The sequence below is a fragment of the Chiloscyllium punctatum genome, chromosome 19 (genome assembly GCF_047496795.1).
Source record: "Chiloscyllium punctatum isolate Juve2018m chromosome 19, sChiPun1.3, whole genome shotgun sequence".
Taxonomy (NCBI): Eukaryota; Metazoa; Chordata; class Chondrichthyes; order Orectolobiformes; family Hemiscylliidae; genus Chiloscyllium; species Chiloscyllium punctatum.
The window spans coordinates 12,375,118-12,394,963 of NC_092757.1; positions in this window are offsets into that span (position 1 = coordinate 12,375,118).

Consider the following 19,846-nt stretch of genomic DNA (forward strand, 5'->3'; position numbering starts at 1 on the left):
GGACTTATATGGAGAAACGTCTGTGCTCCCTCTGCAATGTAGAATTAATTTGTCTTTGGGAGGTATTAATGACAAACAGTGTACATATTAAGGAGTGTTTCCACAGCAGGTGTCTTCAGTGAACCATTGGTGGAAGGAGATGAGATAATTTGATTGCACATTCTGCTACTTGCATTTTATTTGCTCTACACTCTGACAAAAGATAAGTGCGAAAGCATTCTCAATGACCCAATGGTGCCAGCAGGTCAATGCTAGACATATCCACCTCCTTCTCAGGGACAGCATTGCAAGGGATCAGACAAACTCTTCTCTGTTGCCAAGGCTATTCTGTGAAGCATCGCATAGCTGCACAATGTGGGAGATTCACAGTCATTGATGCATTCTCAAACAAATGATGAGTCTCCACTTTCCTCCTGTAGTCTAAAGATGTGCACGTTAGGTAGAGTGGCCATGCTAAATTCCCCATAATGCCCATGGATATGCAGCTTAAATGGATTAGCCATGTGAAACACAGGGTTACAGGGATGGAAATGATTGTGCGACATTCTTTGGCAGATCAGTGTGAACTAGATGGACTGAATTCCACACTGATCAGATACTGTGAAACCTGCTGATTGCACAGTGGGGTTGGTGAACCAGCAGCGGGCGATATTACATCATTTTAAACACACGAGGAAATAAGGTATTATCTCCCATTTCAATTAATCCACTGTCCCCAAAATAAGAGTGATCCCATTACACAGTGTTACAGATGAGATCAGAACTCGGAAAAGAGATTAAGAAGTTAGCCTGGACCCTAACGTTTTCTTATTTTAAAGGTAAATTTAAGGTACTGTGTTCCAGATCCAATTCAATTGATCAAACTAATTGACATGACACAAAACACAAATTATTCGAACACTACAGTAAAAGTATAATCAATGAAAGATGAACGCAGAATAACTTAACTCTATTGGAAATCTTAACAAAACTCAGTAAATTATCTTACTACGAAACAGTAACTGTTCCAATGTGGGAAGAGCTCATTAATACACCTTGGGCACAAAATTCAGAAAAAAACAAACTGCAGGACACGCAACTCCTGCAACCCAGAAGGGAAATTTCAGAGAGAGGAGCAACCAGCGACATGTAGTACAGTTTCCAACCCTGTTGAGGTTCCGGCTGCAACTGCTGCAAACTGCCGACTATACGCCCTGGTTCTGTGAGACCTTGACTGTACTCATTGAGGCTGCTTCTCTTGTTCCAACTTTAAGAAAAAACTAAGGCCTCACAAACTATTTGTTCTAGTTGCTCTGGAGGATTGCTCGGTACCTGTGCCGGGAAACAACTTTAAAAAGCCTAGGATAAAACAATTCCTAAATCTACAACAGACTCTTGCACAAACACACATACAGACACTCATATATGAACATACATGCAAGCACACTGACACGATAGTGTCTTTCAGATAGAGTTAGGTAAACTTTTAATTAATAAGCGAATCAATGGTGATAGGGAGACGTGAGGAGTATGTGGTTGAGAAACAAACCAACCACGATCAAGCAGTGGAGCAGATTCGGTGGAGCAAATGTTCTAATTCTGTTCTCGTTTCTTATGATTCTTTGATACCTGGAAATGTCTTTGTGAGTGTGCTGTGCATGCTGGCTTTAATAGTTATTTAACCAAAATATGCTCAGTGGTAATGTGGGGCATGTGTGGAAGGCTGAATGGTTTTTGCCTATTCCTAATTATTGTTGCTTCCTGTTCCTCAAAAGTGGGGATGATCTTTTTGTGAAGTTAACAGATTATAAAAATTAGCGGCTTCCATTTAAGACTGAGTTAACAATCATTATTTCTGCTTGGGGATTTTCTCATTCCCAGGGAACAGTGAAGAATGGTTTATTGAAGGTATTCAAGGCTGAGCTCAACTGAACTTTGATCGACAACAGAGTCAGTGTTTTTTGGGAACAGGCAGGAAAGGGATACTTAGACACAATCACATCAGCCAGGAGCATTCTGAATGTTGCAACGGGCCTGAGGGGCCAATTGGCCAACTGATGATTCTAGCTTCTGTGTTGTTCCCTCAATCCACTCCTCGATGTGGTTAAAGAAGGAGAGAAAGACCACATTCAGCTAGTGAGGCAATGAGATAGCGGGAGACCATTCTGCCCCTCTCAGGATTTATATAGGAACATGGTGATGTTATTCAGCCCTTCAGTTTAGAATACACAGCACAGGACGCGGCCAGGCAAACTGCCTAAGGTGCTGCACAAGCACCTTAATATAACAGGAAATAGTGCGTTGAGATTAATATTGGTTTGCAGGTTGGAAATCTGATGCAGATTAATCTCTGAGGCACTCCGCTGGTTACAGTTATTTGAACGACCCGATGGATTGAAGCTCAGTGAGCTAATTTATCAAGTTAGCCATTCAATGCATTGTCAACTGGACGCAGAGAGTCAGCAATGGGATACAGACAGGGGTAGTTTAGTATGAAAACCTTCAACAGAGACTGTTTAATGTGAATTATGACAGTTAGTGTTTTGGTAGAAGGATATAAAAGCAGTAACTGTTTAAATGTGAGAGATTGCGGAACCAGGGACACAGAAGGATTTGTGAGTACTGTTGCATGAATCATGTAAAGTTAGTCAGCATGTGCAGGAAATGATTAGGAACATAAATGGAATGATGCTGCAAAGGGTATCAGGTTTAATCGTCGGAATGTTTTACTGCATAAGTACAGGGAATTGCTGAGGTCACGTCTAATGTAGTGTGAACTGTTTTGAATCCTACAATTACAAAAAGAAAGATTCAAACTGAGGAAGGACAAAATTCAGAGGAAGGTTCACCAGATCCAAAATGTTAACTCTGATTTCTGTTCACAGAAGTTGCCAGATCCGCTGAGATTTTCCAGGAGATTCTGCTTTTTTTGTTCCTGATTTACAACATGAAGTTGTGAGTAGAGTTTTATATTGATTTTCTGCTTCGAAAAATGAAGCCAGTGGAGTGCTCCAGGGATCAGTCTACATCCGTTATCCGCAATTATTTTGGTTTCCGGAAAAAAAACAATCATTTGATTTAGAAACTTCCAAAGGTACTTCACTTTATTGTTTCAGTGTTGAAAGCCTTGTATTATGAAGGATATTCATTTTATGTCTCAGGATAAGTGAATTTTCTGATATACTATACAAGATATTGAAAGCCGTGTATCAGGTGAATCGCTGATGGACATTTCCTCTAGTATAGGAGATAAAACTAGGAATTCCATTTTAAGAATAAGTATTCACCTTGACACAGGTATTGGAACGTTATTAATCTTTTTTTACAAAAGGCAAAAGAATCATCATCACAGAATAGAAAAACAACATGGAACCACACCTTTTGTTCAACTAATACTACCAGCCTAAGTTTTGCCCGTATCCCTCCAAACCTATCCTATTCTTGTACCTACCCAAACATCTTTTAAATGTTGTAACTGTACCTGCACCTGCCATTTCCTTTGAAAGTGCATTACACACACTAATATCTCTATGTGAGAACACATTGTCCCGCAAGTACTTTTAAAATCTTTCTCTTCTCACTTTAAAATATTCTCGCTGGTTTTGAATTCCTCCGTCCAAGGGAACAGAAACATACTATTCACCTTATCAATATCCCTCATGATTTTATAATGTTACCCTTGGATCTTTTGCGCTGCAGGGAATAAAACATATGATCCGATTCAATTTCTCCTTCTACTCCAATCCCTCCATTCTTAGCAACATTCCAGTCAATATATTTTAACCTTAATCAACTTAATAATGTCCTTCCTCTGACTAAGTGATCAGAACCAGACACAGTACTCCAAAAGACGCCTTATCAATGCCATGTACAACTCAGTATGAAATACCGCCACCTATAGTGAAACGTCTGAGCGACGAAGGCAAACGTACTAAATGCCTTCTAAAAACCTTTTTCCACGTTTGATGCAAAGTTCAAAGAATTATTCCCAAACTCCCTCGATCTCTATGGCCGAAAGTACTACCGGGGACCCTTTTATTATTTGTTTTACGTCATGCACTTGTTTATTTTACAAAAATGAAGTACCTCACACTTAGTTTATCTAATCTCCATCTGTCACTCCTCAATCCATTGACCTAATTGAACAATATCTCTTTGCAATCGCAGACAACTGCCTCACTGCCCAATATAACAGCTATTTTGGTGTCATCTGTAAATGCACCAACCATGCCTTCGATATTAACATCCTAACCTTATACATCAAACAAAAGTCCATCCAGTACTGAAGTCTGTGGAACACTGATTCTCACAGGCTTCCAGGCCAAAGCAAAATCCTATATTCTGTCTCGTTCTGTAAAACTGAATTTACAACCAGTTGTCAAGCGTACCCAAAATCCCATGTGCTCTAACTTTATTAATTAGTCTACCATGCAGAACCTTATCAAAGGCTTTGCTAATGTTCATTTAAACATCTACAATTCTGCTACAATCAATCTTTCTGTTTACTTCATTTAAAAAAAAACTAACATCATGTTTGTAAAACATGATTCCTCTCATGCAAAACCTTTCTGACCAACAGAAATCAGCCCTTCCCTCTCCATGCATGTACATGTTATCTTTCAGACTCTCTTCCAACAACTTACTCATCACCAATGTCAGACACACAGTCTATCGTTTCCATGCTTTTCTTTCCAGCCTTTCAAAAGGCGCAGTGTTAGCCACCCTCCAGTCCCCACCCTCCAGGCCTCCACTATTTCATTTGTGTGTATAAATAATTCAACTATATCTGCTGGGGTCCCATTGTTTCAAAGAACAAAGAGCAAAGAAAAAATAACGAAGAATATTACAGCACAGAAACAGTCTCTTCATCCCTCCAAGCCTGCACCGATCCAGCTCTTCTATCAAATCATATTTTCTAAGGAGCTGTATGCCATCTGTTTGTCATTTTTATAAATGACCTGGAGGAAGGGTTAGAAGGTTGGGTGAGCAAGTTTGCGGATGATACGAAAGTCGGAGGAGTTGTAGACAGTGAGGAAGGATATGGCAGGTTACAGCGGGATATCGAGAAGCTGCAGAGCTGGGCAGAAAGGTGGCAAATGGAGTTCAATGTAGCTAAGTGTGAAGTGATTCACTTTGGTAAGAGTAATAAAAAGATGGATTACTGGGCTAATGGTAGACTACTTGGTAGTGTGGAAGAGCAGAGGGATCTTGGTGTCCATGTACACAGATCTCTGAAAGTTGCCACCCAGGTAAATAGTGCAGTGAAGAAGGCATATGGCGTACTGGCTTTTATTGGTAGAGGAATTGAGTTCCGGAGTCCTGAGGTCATGCTGCAGTTGTATAAGACTCTGGTGCGGCCGCATCTGGAATATTGTGTGCAGTTTTGGTCGCCATACTATAGGAAGGATGTGGAGGCACTGGGACAGGTGCAGAGGAAGTTTACCAGGATGTTGCCTGGTATGGTAGGAAAACCCTATGAGGAAAGGCTGAGGCACTTGGGGTTGTTTTCATTGGAGAAAAGAAGGTTTAGGGGTGATTTGATAGAGGTGTACAAGATGATTAGGGGGTTAGATAGGGTTGACAGTGAGAACCTTTTTCCACGTATGGAGTCAGCTATTACAAGGGGGCATAGCTTTAAATTAAGGGGGGGGTAGATATAGGACTGATGTTAGGGGTAGGTTATTCACTCAGCGAGTCGTAAGTTCATGGAATGCCCTGCCAGTAGCAGTAGTGGACTCTCCCTCTTTATGGGTATTTAAGCGGGCATTGGATAGGTATATGGAGGATAGTGGGTTAGTGTAGGTTAGGTGGGCTTTGATCGGCGCAACATCGAGGGCTGAAGGGCCTGTACTGCGCTGTATTCTTCTATGTTCTATGTTCTATGTTCTATGCCTTTGCTCCCTGCCCGTTCATATATTTGTCTACAGAGCTCTGAAATGACGCTATTTTGTTCACCACTAACACCACTACTGACCACTCGTTCCAGACACCCCACCCTCTGCAGTTTGAATTTAACACAGAAAACTTCAATCAACATATCCAATCTCACGTTGAACTCCCGGCCCCTAGAAATTCAGTACGCCACTCTGGGAAAATAATCTTCTTGCTATCCACCCTATCGATATCTCTCATGATTTTGTAGACCTCATTTAGATTCCCCGTCCCCGCCCTCTGTCTTTCTAATGAAAATAATCCTAATCTGCTCAATTTCTCTTCATAGCTTGCACCCTCCATATCAGGTAATATACTAATGAACCTCTTCTGCACTCTCTCCAAATCATCCACATCGTTTTGGTAATGTGTGCGAACAGAAATGTACCAGATATAATGCTGAACCATAGTCTTATTGAACTGTAACATGACCTGCCAAGCCCTGTACTCAATACCTATTTCGATGAAGGAAAACATTTCATATGTCTTCTTGACAAATCTATTGACCTGCATTGCCTCCTTCAGGGACCAAAGGAATTGAACACCCAGAGATCACTCTGTACATTAATTTTCCTCTGGACATTTCCACTTACTGTATAATTCGCTCTTGAGTTGGATCTTCCAAAATGCATGATGTCGCAGCTGACAGGATTGAACTCCATCTTCAATTTCTCAGCCCAACCCTCCAACTTACATATCTTTCCTTCCACAATGCTCTGGCATACATATGATCCGGTCCTGGAAATTGATCAATCCTTATGGTTTCTCAGACCTTGCACGCCCATCAACACCCAAATCTCTCTGCGCTGGTCTTTTGTTTTCACAGTCTGTCTCCATATAAATAATCATTTGTTTTTTTTATTATTTCTTCTGAAGTGCTTGACCTCACACTTTATTACAATGAACTCTATCTTCCAATTCCATAGTGCAGATTTCTTACATCATTATCACACCATGCACTCCAACCTATCTTTATCATAGTCAAATATGCATTCATTGCATTCTACATCCACACCCCCCAAAAAAACCTTTTATACAGAGAGTAATCAACTGGGAATCGAAGGGCTGTCATTTTTGGCACTTCACTTATTATGTCTCTCTGAACTCACACAGACGCATTCATCAAGACTCACTCCTTTGTGTCTTCACAAATGTTCAATCTCTGAACAATAACCCACAACTTCCTACCTTATGCAATACACGCTTTATGCGGTACTTTACAAAATGCATACCAAATCGAATTCCACAACCTAAGGATTCAATTTGATTATCACTATTTCTCCATTACAGATAACTCTATTGAGTTTGTTTGATTCCATTAAATTATTGAAAATCACACTTTATTTTCCTGAATAATGGAATCGAGCAGATTACTAATAATAGCCATAAGGCTACCTGGCCTTTATTTTCCTGCTTTCTGCCTTCCTCCCTCCTTGAAGGCAGACATCACAGTAAGACCTTTGAATCCACTGAAATCCCCTTGGACTGTAGTGATATTTGAACAAATGCCAGTAATATGTCTGAAGTACATTATTTCGAAATCTAGGAAACAGACCACTAGCTTTGGATGGATAGTTTATCCCGAATCATATCCTTTATCAAAGGGGTTGTCCTGAAGATAAGGCCTGCGCTCCTTTGGGATATTCTCTGTCGAAACAGTGTCACAACCAATATCAAATAGTTGTTTGAGTTATTTGAGAGTTTCCATTTTTCCTGTGTGGAATTTTCCGATGTCATCTTCCAATTGTTACAAAAAAAGGTTTTAGCTATTCTTTTCTTATTTTTATTTCCACATGGAGCCTCGTGCTCTTTTTGTTTATACTTTGCAACAATTTACCTTCCTAAATCACTTGTCTCCAACTTTATTCACTTTACGTCTTTCAATTGATGGGCTCTAAAAAAAAAGTCCCAAACCTCTGGTCTTCCAGCAGTTTTCATCATTTGTGCGCCTTTGTTTTCATTGGGTACTCACCCTGATTACATTTGCTTATCATACAACGTTTACCATCTCATCAATTCCTTTTTGATGCTTTTAAAAATTTGTTCACGGAATTTGGGAATCACTGGCTAGGTCAGCATGAGTTGCCTCTCCCTAATTGCACAGAGGTCAGTTATGAGTCAACCACATTGCTGTGGGACTGGAGTCACATGTAGGTCAGACCAGGTAAGAATAGCAGATTCCTTCCCTAAAGGACTTTAGTGAACCAGAGAGTTTTTCCCAACAATTGACAATTGATTCATGGTCATCATGAGATTCTTCATTCGATTTTTATTGAAATCAATTTTTACCATCTGCTGTGGCAGATTTTGAACTCAGAACATTATCGGTTTCTATGGATCAACAACCCAGCGATAACGCCACAAGGCCAACGTCTCCTCATCGTGTTTGATTAATGTGAAATGTTAATTTAAATATCTGCTAATGTTATCAACTGAACTTCCTTTCAGACTATTTTCCAGCTCATTGTAAGCAACAAGTGCTGAAGCTGTTGATTATAACATAAGAACTAGGAGCAGGAGTAGGCCGTCCAGCCCTTCGACCCTGCTCCATCAGATTATGGCTGATCTTATTGTGGACTCAGCTCCACTTACCCAACCTCTCACTGTATCCGTTATATTCTTCCATTGTTAGAAAAAAATATACCTTACTTCAAAAAGGTTTCCTGAATAGCGTCAATTACTTCCCCAGCCAAGGAATTCCACAGATTATTAACACTCTGGGAGAAGACATTCTTTCACAATTCAGTCCTAAATCTGTTTCCACTAATCTTGCAGCTATGCCCTTTTATCCTAGTTTCACCTGTCAGTGGAAATATCCACTCTATTTCTATCTGATCCATTCCCGTCATTATTTTACTTGTTTCTCTAAGATCCCCCTCATTGTTCGGAATTCCAATTAATATAATGCCAATCTACTCAGTCTCTCCTCATAAATCAACCTCCCTCAATGTCAGAATCAACATCCTCTGCACCTCCTCCAGTGCCAGCACATACTTTCTCAAGTACGGAGAGAGCATCTGCACAAAGTACTGCAAATGTGATCTCACAAGCATCTTGTACAGCTGCAGCATTACCTCCTTGCTTTTAAACTCAACCCCTTTAGCAATGAAGGAGAGAATTACATTTGCCTTCCTAACCACTTATTGTACCTGCAGACCAATGGTCTGTAATTTATGCCTGATTCTTCTCAAACCTCCAAGGGGCTTTCCCATATGGATTCAAGCTGACGATGACTAACGTGGAGTTTCAATGGATTGACAGAGAATAATTGTGAAAGTCATGAGTCAAAGTTGCTGATATCCCTGTCTGACAGGAAGCTTCACGTGTCACGCTTTGGGAAATGAATGAAAATACAAGCAATAACACAGTACCACCAAGTGTACAGGACGTCAAATCATGGTCAAGGAGGGAAACAGAGAAAAACACATTCATTTTAAGCACAAATCTGTAAGGGGAAACAAATTTGAGGGATATATGTGAAATGATTTGAGGAATGAGACGAATTAGAGAAGTGATGCCAGAGAGAGAGACACTGATAAAAATGAGAACATAAAAATGAGATATTAGCACACCAAACGCCACTCTCGGTCAACGATTATAGGGGTTATAAGTGAATTAGACTCCGCGTGAGTTGATGGACAAACAGCACAGTTGAGGATAAACTGAAGTTCATGGAGAGTATAAAGTGAGACGCCAATGAGACAATTATTAAAATATTTGAGGCTGGAGCCGACCGAGACATGGATGAAGTTTTCAGTAGAGGAGTGTCTAAGGCAGGGATACAGATCGAACCTGCAACAGAGCTGGGAAATGGGGAAAGTTTTGGTGACAGATACGAAAATTAGGAAGAAACTCAATTCACTTTAAAATGGAATGCTGAGATTGTACACAAACTTGTTTAGGCTCAGGTAAAAGCTGGGAGAGGAATAAAGTCAGTACATGTGGGAGATCACAGCAGAGTTTGATGATACGGGCTCCTGTGTTATAACAGAACAGTCAGTATTGATTAATTCAGGAATGGAGCAGAAAGCAGAAATTGAAATTAATTTATAAAGAAAAAAGAACATGCTACTAATTCTATCATTGATATGATACTTAGAATAAGGACTTCATATTTAGACAATGTTACAGCTTCCAAAAGATTCATAACCAAAACAAAAGCATGGCCTGTGTTAGATACAGAGCACAGCTCCCTCATTGTCTGTGTGTGCGGAGATGGAGGTGGGAGGATTGGTATTGAACATTTCAGTAAGGATGCTGGGCTACAATTATGTAGGAATTCGTGAGTTTACACCTTGAATCCTATTTGCAGATTTGGTCAGTTGTTTTTGTAAGTATGCAAGTCACTTGTATGCTCTCCAGAAAAGGTTTACTCATTTGAAGCTTCAGATGGTCAGGTTTGTTTTTGAGAAAAGGTGATAAACTGGCCTTGTTAACATGAGTGTGCTCAGGAGAGAGGAATTAATTTATAAAGTGCTGTATAATATTCACAATGTGCATATGAAAATGATTATGTAAATTTTTGGTGGTTTCACCTGCAGTTTTAACATTGGTATTTATCTTTTGATATCATAGATGAGTTGTGTACAATTTTTTAGCACTATCTCAAAGAATATACAAAGATAGGCAGCCGAACTGGGAGCCTGCCATTCAGCCTCTTTTGTTTACCCTGAATTAATTAGATCACGCTTAGCTGATTATACCATTCCCAACTATTCTGCAAATCTGTTCAGCCCTTTCCTGATCTAGAATCTATCTACTTCTGCCTTTAAAAGGTGTTTAGGGACTCTGCTTCCACTAAATTTTCAGGTAGAGAAATCCAAAATAAAACCACCTGCAGAAAGGAAAGTTATTTGATGTTTTGAATGGGTGATCCCTCATGTTTATCAAATTAACTATAAGTTTGCATGTTACACGTACATCGAAGCAATCAATCCACAGCTAATCTGTCCGGATCCAATATAATGTTTATCAGATCGTGAGCCAACATATTCTATTCAGCAAATCAAGTCTGCTCCACAATTCATTACCATCATGGCTGATTGGTGATCCTCAAATCTGCCTCCTTGTCTTATCCCCTTACTGCTTAGAAATCTGTCCACCATCTGCATTGATTAGACTTAGCGACAGAGTTTCAACAGAGCTATTATTCAGTAACCCTCTGAGACAGAATGTACTCCTCACCATCATCTTAAAGATATGCTCCTTTTGACTGAGGCTGTACCGTGTGGTCCTTGACTCTCCCACAAACGGAGGCAACCTTGTTGGCAATGAGCCTGTCAACCGGACTAAGAATCTGATTTTGTTTTCATTAACATCTCCTCTCATTCTTCCAAACTCCAATGAGTTTTTGACTAAGCTACTCAAGCTCACTCCATAAGAAAATACCTCAATTCTCAGGATTAATTCTGTGGAGCTTCTCCCATCTGCTACCAACACGTCTATTATCTCCTCTACATATTTCCTTAGAAAATTAGACAACAACAGTTCACATTTGTGCAGGTTCAGTCTGCGTAGAAACGTGTACATGTTTAGAATGATATATCTGCTCCACGACATTGGAACAAAGTCCGAATAGTGCGAACCAATTTCCTATTTTTGCTGTATTGCATGCCAACCTTTTGACTGTCACGCCGAGGGGCTGAAATTCCTGAGTCATTTCTCTTGTAAATTCGATTCACCTTTTCTATTTTGCCTGGCAATGTTAATCAGTACAAACTTTCCAATGCTATATGTCTGAAGCCGACTTTGTGTGCACTCACCTTAGTTTTTTCTCTATCTCATATTAAACTCCTTGCATCATCCTCGCCATTTACCTTCCCAATTCTGTTTGTGTTACTCACAGAAATGGAGGTAGTACTTTCATTTCAATCACCCGAGTCATTGTGCAACTAATAATTCTGGCCCCAGCACTGATCCCTGTGGCACCGCACTAGTTAAAGTTCATCATCCCAAAAATAGTTCTTAGATGCTTCTCTTTCAGCGGGTCCTCTCTGCAGACATGTTATACTCAATTAAACTATAAATTTCCGCAATAAAAGCAGGAAATAAACACATGCTATTAGTATCGTCCTGTTTGATAAACTAGCTATCTCGGCAACTGAACATACCAACACCCTGAAGGGGGGTGATGAACCGCCCCGTGTTTACCATGGAGCAAGGCCCACATCGGGAGAGCCAGCAGTATCCATTTTAAAGCAAATAGTATTCATTCTAAAACAGCAGCTGCCAGGCCGACCACATGATCAGGAGAAGGGGGCCCAAAGACAGGTCTGAATACACACCGGACCAGACACTAGTCAGGACTTCAGACAATGGTCATGACTATGGTCGAAACCCACTTTATAATCTCGTCAAGGCTCCAAAAGACACACACCCATAACCTGATCATGCAAAACAGTCCTACACAAAAGGCAAACACCAAATGAATAGGATGAATCTAACAGACACTTTGGAAGTAACAAAGGGGGGTGCTAGCCTCCAGCCCTCATGGAGAGACAAGCAGATGGCACTCGGACCCATTTACGTAAAGATAAACAGCACAACTTTTGTGTATGCTGCCGACTCTCCGAGGACGGCAGGAAGCTTGACATTCACACATACTCCAGTCATAATTGCTACCATTCACACTCATTGTTTGACATTCACACATACTCCAGTCATGATTGCCACCATTCACAATCATTCATACCTAATCTCCTACATCCTGACTCAGGAAGTATATAACTTGTAATATCGCGCGTGGAACGAGAGAGCGATCGAGATTCGGACCTCGGTTGGTCTCGGCCGGCGTTAAACACTTTAATAAATTACCGATTGTCGAACCGCACACTGGGCTCGGACTGAGATCATTTCATCCACGCTAACAACCCAGTACCTGACACAACTGAAACATTAACATGTACATTTATATTCAATGTTGCTCACAATAGCTGATCCAATTCTGTGACGTTGCCTCATCACTATTGTACCTGCATAAAGCGTTTTGCAAATAAAGCAGAAGTGCACCCAGATTGTATTGAATCCTATAACTCTGTCATTTCTCATCGTATTTTCTTTCTTCTAATGAACGATTTCGCAAATCCTCATCTCATACATTTGGTTCAACGTGTTCATCTGACCTATCATTACGTTTGTCAAACCATAAAAATGCGATGGAAATTGATTATTTGCATATATTTAAGGGTGGGGTGCATGTATTCATAATCCTGTTCAGAAGGGGATCAAGCATTTTAAGGGTAGAGGAGAATGTTGGATACAAATCAGAAAGGAGTCAATCACTATCTTGTTGAATGTTAGAAAGCGAGCGGCCAAATAGCCCTCATCAGCTTTTACTTTCTATGCATATTCCTGTACAATTACTTTCCGGATGACCTCCTTTTCATCAATATTACCTAGAACATTACAGCATAGTATCGGCCCTTTGGCCCTCGATGAGGTGCTAACCTGCAGAGCCAACTTCAAAAAAAAATCTAACTTACAGGATTGCATTTTCATCCTTATGTCTATCCAAAGGTCATTTAAATATCCTTAAAGTTCGCATGTCTACTTTTTCTGCAGGCAGGTAATTCTACACTCCTACTACGCTCTGAGTACCGAAACGATTTCGGACATCTGCCCGATATCTATCCGCCTCAATGTAAAACGATGTCCCCTTGTGCTAGCGATCATCATCCGTGGAAAAAAGAGGCTTTAACTGTCCACCGTTTCTAACCGTCGGATTACATTATATGTCTCTGTTAATTCACCTCTCAGCCTTTTTCTCTCTAACAAAAGCAGCCTGAAATTCCTCAGCCTTTCTTCTTAAGACCTTCCCTCTATATTGAGCATCATCCACGTAAATCTCGTCTGAACCCTTTCTGAAACTTGCACATCCTTTATATAATGTGGTGACCAATGCAACCGCACCAGATTATTATACAGTTGCGGTTGACCTCATGGCTCCTAAACTCAATCTCTCTACTAATAAAGGCTAACACACCGAATGATTTCTTAATAACCCTATCAAGCTGGGTTGGAACTTTCAGGGACCTGTGTACATGGACACCAAGATCTCTCTGTTCATCTACCTTGCAAAGAATCTTACCATTTATCCAGTTCTCTGCATTCGTATTAATCAATCTAAAGTGAACTACCTCGCCCTTTTCCGCATTAAACTCCTTTTGCCATCTCTCAGCATAGCTCTGCATCTTACCTATGTCCCTCTGCAACCTGCAACATCCTTCGGCACGATCCACAACTATACTGACTTTAGTATTATCTGCAAATTTACTAACCAATCTTTCTATGCCCTCATCCATTTCATTTTTAAAAATGACAAAAACAATGGACCCAAAATAGATCCTTGCGGTACCCCACTGTTAATTAAACCCCTAGATGAACATTTCCCATCAATCACCACCCTCTGTCTTCTGTCAGCTAGCCAACCTCTGATCAAAACCACTAAATAACCCTCAAACCCATGCCTCCGTATTTTGTGAAATAGGCTACCGTGGGAAACCTTATCAAATGCTTTCCTGAAATCCACAACAACCGCTTTTCCCTCATCCAGCTGTTTGGTCACCTTGTCAACTAACTCAATCGGGTTTGCGAATCACGACCTACCTTTCACAAAACCATGTTTACTAGCCCTATCAAATTATTCCCTTCCAGATGATGTTAAATCCTATAACTTATAATCTTTTCCAATGCTTTATCCACAAATCAAGTAAGGCTCGCTGGTCTATCATTCTCAGAGTTGTCTCTACTCGCCTTCTGGAAAAATAGAACAGCATTTGCTATCCTCCATTCTTCCAGCACCATTCCTGTAGACAATGACGACATAAAGATCAAAGCCAAAGAGTCTGCAATCTACTTCCTGGCTTTCCAAAGAATTGTGGGATAAACCCATACAACCTAGGGGACTTATTTATTTTGACGATTTCCAGAATTGCTCACATCTCTTACATTTGAACCTCAGTCCCATTTAATCTAGCGGCCTGTATCTCAGTATACAGCTCGACAACACCGTCTTTTTCCAGTGTGAATAATGACATAAAATATTTATTTCGCGCATTCCCATCTCATCTGACTCAATGCACAGCTTCCCACTACTATCTTTGATTGGCCCTAATCCTACTCTCGTCATTATTTTATGCCTGAAATACCGAGAAAAATCCGTAAGATCTCCTTGATCCTATCTTCCAACGGCTTCTCATGTCCTCTCCTGGCTCGTTTATATCTTTCTTTCGATCCTTCCTGGCTAATTCCTAGCTCTTATGCGCTCTAACGGAGTCCTTCATGTCTCACCATAACATCAGACTTATTCTTCCTCTTGACAAGAGATTCAACTTCTTTAATAAACAATGGCTCACTCGCTCGACCACTTCCTTCCTGTCTGTCAGGCACATACTTATAAAGGACACACAGTAGCTGTTCCTTGAATAAGATCCACATTCCAATTGTACACAATCCCTACAGTTTCCTTTCCCATCCTATGCATCCTAAATCTTGCCGCATTGCATCCTAATTAGGTTTCTCCCAGCTACAACTCTTGCCCTGCCGTATATACCTATCACTTTCCATCGCTAAAGTAAACATAATCAAATTGTGGTCGCTATCACCAGTGTGCTCACTTGCCTCCAAATCTAAAATCGTGTCCAATTCATTACCCAGTCCTAAATCCAATGTGGCATCTCTCCTTGTTCGTCTGCCTGCATATCGTGTACACATTGGACAAAAACTGACACATCTAAAGTACTTGCACTGTAATATTCCAAGTCAATATTTCGAAAAGTAATGCCCCCATAACAATTACGCTGTCACTCTCGCTCGTATCGAGAATCATTTTTGCTATCCTTTCCACTACATCTCTGGAACTATTCGGAGACCTATAGAAAACTCCCAACAGGGTGACCACTCCTTCCCTGTTTCTAACCTCAGCTCTTACTCCCTCAGTAGACGAGCACTCAAACGTCATTTCTGCCACTGTAATACTGTCCTTGATTAACAATGCCACACCATCACCCACAACGGCCCCATCTCTTACCATCTTCCCTCTTCTTACTGAAACTCGTCTTTCATCTTCCCTCTTCTATCTCAATCCTGAAACCTGCAATAACCATTCCTATCTCTAGTCCACAATGTCTCTGAAATGACCACAACATTGAACTCCCACGTTCTAACGCATGCTGCAAGTTCACCGAAATCATTTTGCATGCTCCTTGCATTAAAGAAGACAGCCAATAAATCAGCTTCTTGCTTGATGTTGCCCTCTTGCAACGTGGAAACCATTTTTCTTACCTCACTATTCTCAACCTCCTGTATGTTGGAACTATAATTTCGGTTCCCATACCCCTGCAAAAGTAGCTTAAACTGTTCCAGAAAGTATTAGCAAATTCCTTGACCAAGGCTATGGGAATCCCTCTCGACCAGGTGAAGAACATCCTGTTTGGAGATGTTCCATCTACCCCAGAAAGAGACCCAATTATCCAGTAATCCACAACCTCTATCCTGCATCTTCCCTTCAGCCACCTGTTCAGCTCCTCTTGCTCCCTATTCCTCAACTATTAAATTCATGCAATTCTTTGTAAATACTTGTCATGGAATCTTCAATATGCCTCAGAGTAAATCATTACATTTCCTTCGCCAGCACCTTCAAAACCGACAAACACATCCACCCCGAGGGATACGTGCAGCACGTAGGTGTGAACACCATCATTGACAAGTTTCTCTGCAAGTCACTAGCTCATCCTGCATTGGAAACATATTGTTCATTCAGAGTTTTTTGTGTCGAAATTCTCGAATTCCCTCTGAACGGCATTTTTGTTCTTTTTATACCAAATAGCCTCCAGCAGACCAAGAAACAATTAATTGCAAGACAACCTGCGATGAACAATAAACAATGGCTCCATGGACATATTCAACTCAATACAAGTTATTCAGTTCTCCGGTATTTCTGAGATTATTTTCTGTCATCCACCCGGAAAACAGACACAATGTGTGCATCTCACCTGGAGTAGATTATCTCCATCAGCTAATGGATACATCGATAGACAGCATTGTGGGAGATGATGTAATTTACATCTACTCCTGCCTGGGAAGTTCTGGATCATAGCCACTCTGGCAACATTTTGTAAATCTTTTCTGAACTGTTTCAAAATTCAAAACATCTTTCGCATAAGAGGGAGACCAGAACAGCAAACAATATAAAAAATTTTACCTCAGCATTCCTGTATAGCCTCAAATTGACCTCCCAACTCCCAAATCAATTTTCTACCCAGTAAAACAAAGCATACCAAACACCTTCTTCACTTTCCTATATACCTACGACTTCAATTGCAAGGAACTGTGAACCTGCACTCCAAGGTCCCTGTTCAGCAACACACCCCCAAGACCTTTCCATTAATTGTATAAATCCTGCTACGATTTGCCTTTCCAAAATGTAGCACCTCACATTTATCTAAATTAAGCTTCATCTGCCACTCCTCAGTACATTTTATTTTGAGATAACAATATTTGATGTACACAAGCCCTCCAATTTTGGTGTCAGGTGCAGATAACTATACCACAAAATCAACTTCCAAGCCATTTATATAAATGACGAAGAGAAGTAGAAACAACACTGATCATTTTGGCACACCAATGATTTAAGCCTCCAGTTTGAATGGCATACCTCCAAACCACCACACTCAGTCTTCTACCGTTGAATTTAGTTCTGTAGCCAAATGGCTAGTTCTCCTTGTATTCAATGAGATCTCACCTTGCTTACCAGTCTAGCACGAGGAACCCAGTCGAATGACTTAGTGAAATGCATATAGATCACAATTACCGCTCTGCCCTGATGAATCCTCTTCATTACATCTTCAAAAAACTCAATCAAGTTCGTGAGACATGATTTTGCACACACAAAGCCATGTTGTCTACCCAAAATCAGTAATTGCATTTCCATATACATGTAAATCCTGTCCCTCAGGATTCCCTCCAACAACTTGCCCACAACTGATGTCTGGCTCACTGGTCAATTCTTCCCTGGCATTTCCTTTCCACCTTTCTGAAACAGTGGCACCATGTAAGCCAACCTCCATTCTCCTGGCCCCTCACCTGTGATTATGGATGATACAAATATCTCAGCAAGGGTCCCAGCAATCACTTCTGAGGTTCCAATAGAGTTCTCGGGTACATCTAATCAGGTCCTGGGGATTTATCCACCTATTTGCATTTAATATATCCAGCAACTCCTCTTCTGTAATGTGAACTTTTTTGATAAAAAGATTTCACCATCTGCTTGCCACATTATATAATCTTCCATGTTCGTCTTCACAGTAAACATTAATGAAAAGTTTTTAATTAAAGCTCCCCTATCTCCTGCGGCTCCACATGTAATCTGCCTTGCTGATCTTTGTTTTTAGCTTTAAACTTGTTTGATAAGAGATAAAGCTAACGAATGGATATTATGACACTTGTTTCAATCCTTTTAGAATTTAAAAAACGGACGGTAATTCTGTGCAACATGCTTAATACAGTAAATAGTATTACAGAGATACTTACCAGGAACACCAACGATAGCGAGGTTGAGATAGTAGCCAGCTTGGATCACCCAAAGTGCACACATGATCCGTACTGACAAGGATGGCCAATTCTGAGAAAGCCAGTAAAGACCAAGGGATAATTTCCTGTCCATTGTCATAACATTCCACTTTAATGTTATCAGATTCTGATCAATTGCTGTAACATTCCAGTCTAATGTTCTCAGATTCTGATCCATTGTTGGAACATTCCAGTTTAATGTTTTCAGATTCTGATCCATTGCTGTAGCATTCCAGTCTAATGTTCTCTGATTCTGATCCATTGTTGGAACATTCCAGTCTAATGTTCCCATATTCTGATCCATTTTTGGAACAGTCCAGTCAAAATCTCTCCGATTCTGGTCCATTGCTGTAACATTCCAGTCTAATGTTCTCAGATACTGATCTCCTATCTCCCTTTCTGTGGAGCTGCTGATCCCTTTTAGTGTCGGGATGATATTTCTACCGATGCTTTAGGCTAGGTCATTGAACGGACTCCAGTATTAATACAAAAGAGAAACTCCCCAGCGATAATGTTAGATTCCATGGAGATTTATACTAATTACAATCACTGAGCACAGAGCTCCAGTGAACTTCTTTCAATCTAACACCATTTCTATCACAATGAAGCAGAACATTGCAGTCATTGAGCGAAGAATGACTGGAAATAGAAGGGGGATAATGAGTGTGTACACAGACAAAATAGAACAATCTGGAGATGTGAGTGGAAAATTGTGCATGGCGAGTTCCATTCTTTCCTTTGACACAATAGGCTGAAGGGCCTATTTGTGAGTTGGAGATCTTTATGATACGTTGTGCATCAGAAAGAAATATAATCAAATGTTTTTGAATTAAATTTGTTTAGGAATTATGATCCCATTGATTAAAGGCGAGTGAGATTCTGTATATGCCATTGATCAAAAGAAAAAAAACAAACACAAAACGGTGGGAATGCTGTTTAGATAATGTTCCCCAGTCATCGGGGTTTGAACAGTGCATTTTTGGAATCATATCAAATAAACTCAATGTAGAGTCGAGTGATGGATTCGTGAGAAATGAGGAGCGAATTCTGACAATGTACACGAATCAAAGAAGGTTTAAAACAGTGAGCAGCAACAGTACAAATTGATGAGAAATTTTACAACTGCATTTGAAACCTTTTCAGAGCCAGTTCACTTGTTGATTTGTGGGATAATGTGTTTATCATCTGTGGGAATGATGAGAGTTTGGCCTATATCCAGGGGAGTTTATGTGAAGGAGCAGATGGAAATGTTACAGAAATTATTTGACAGGTAGCTGCTAAGGTTATATTTCCCCATTTCCGAGTATCAGAAGTAGATTGCACAGTTTATTGTCTGGGCCCCACACATTGCCGGCGAAAATAAGGAAGT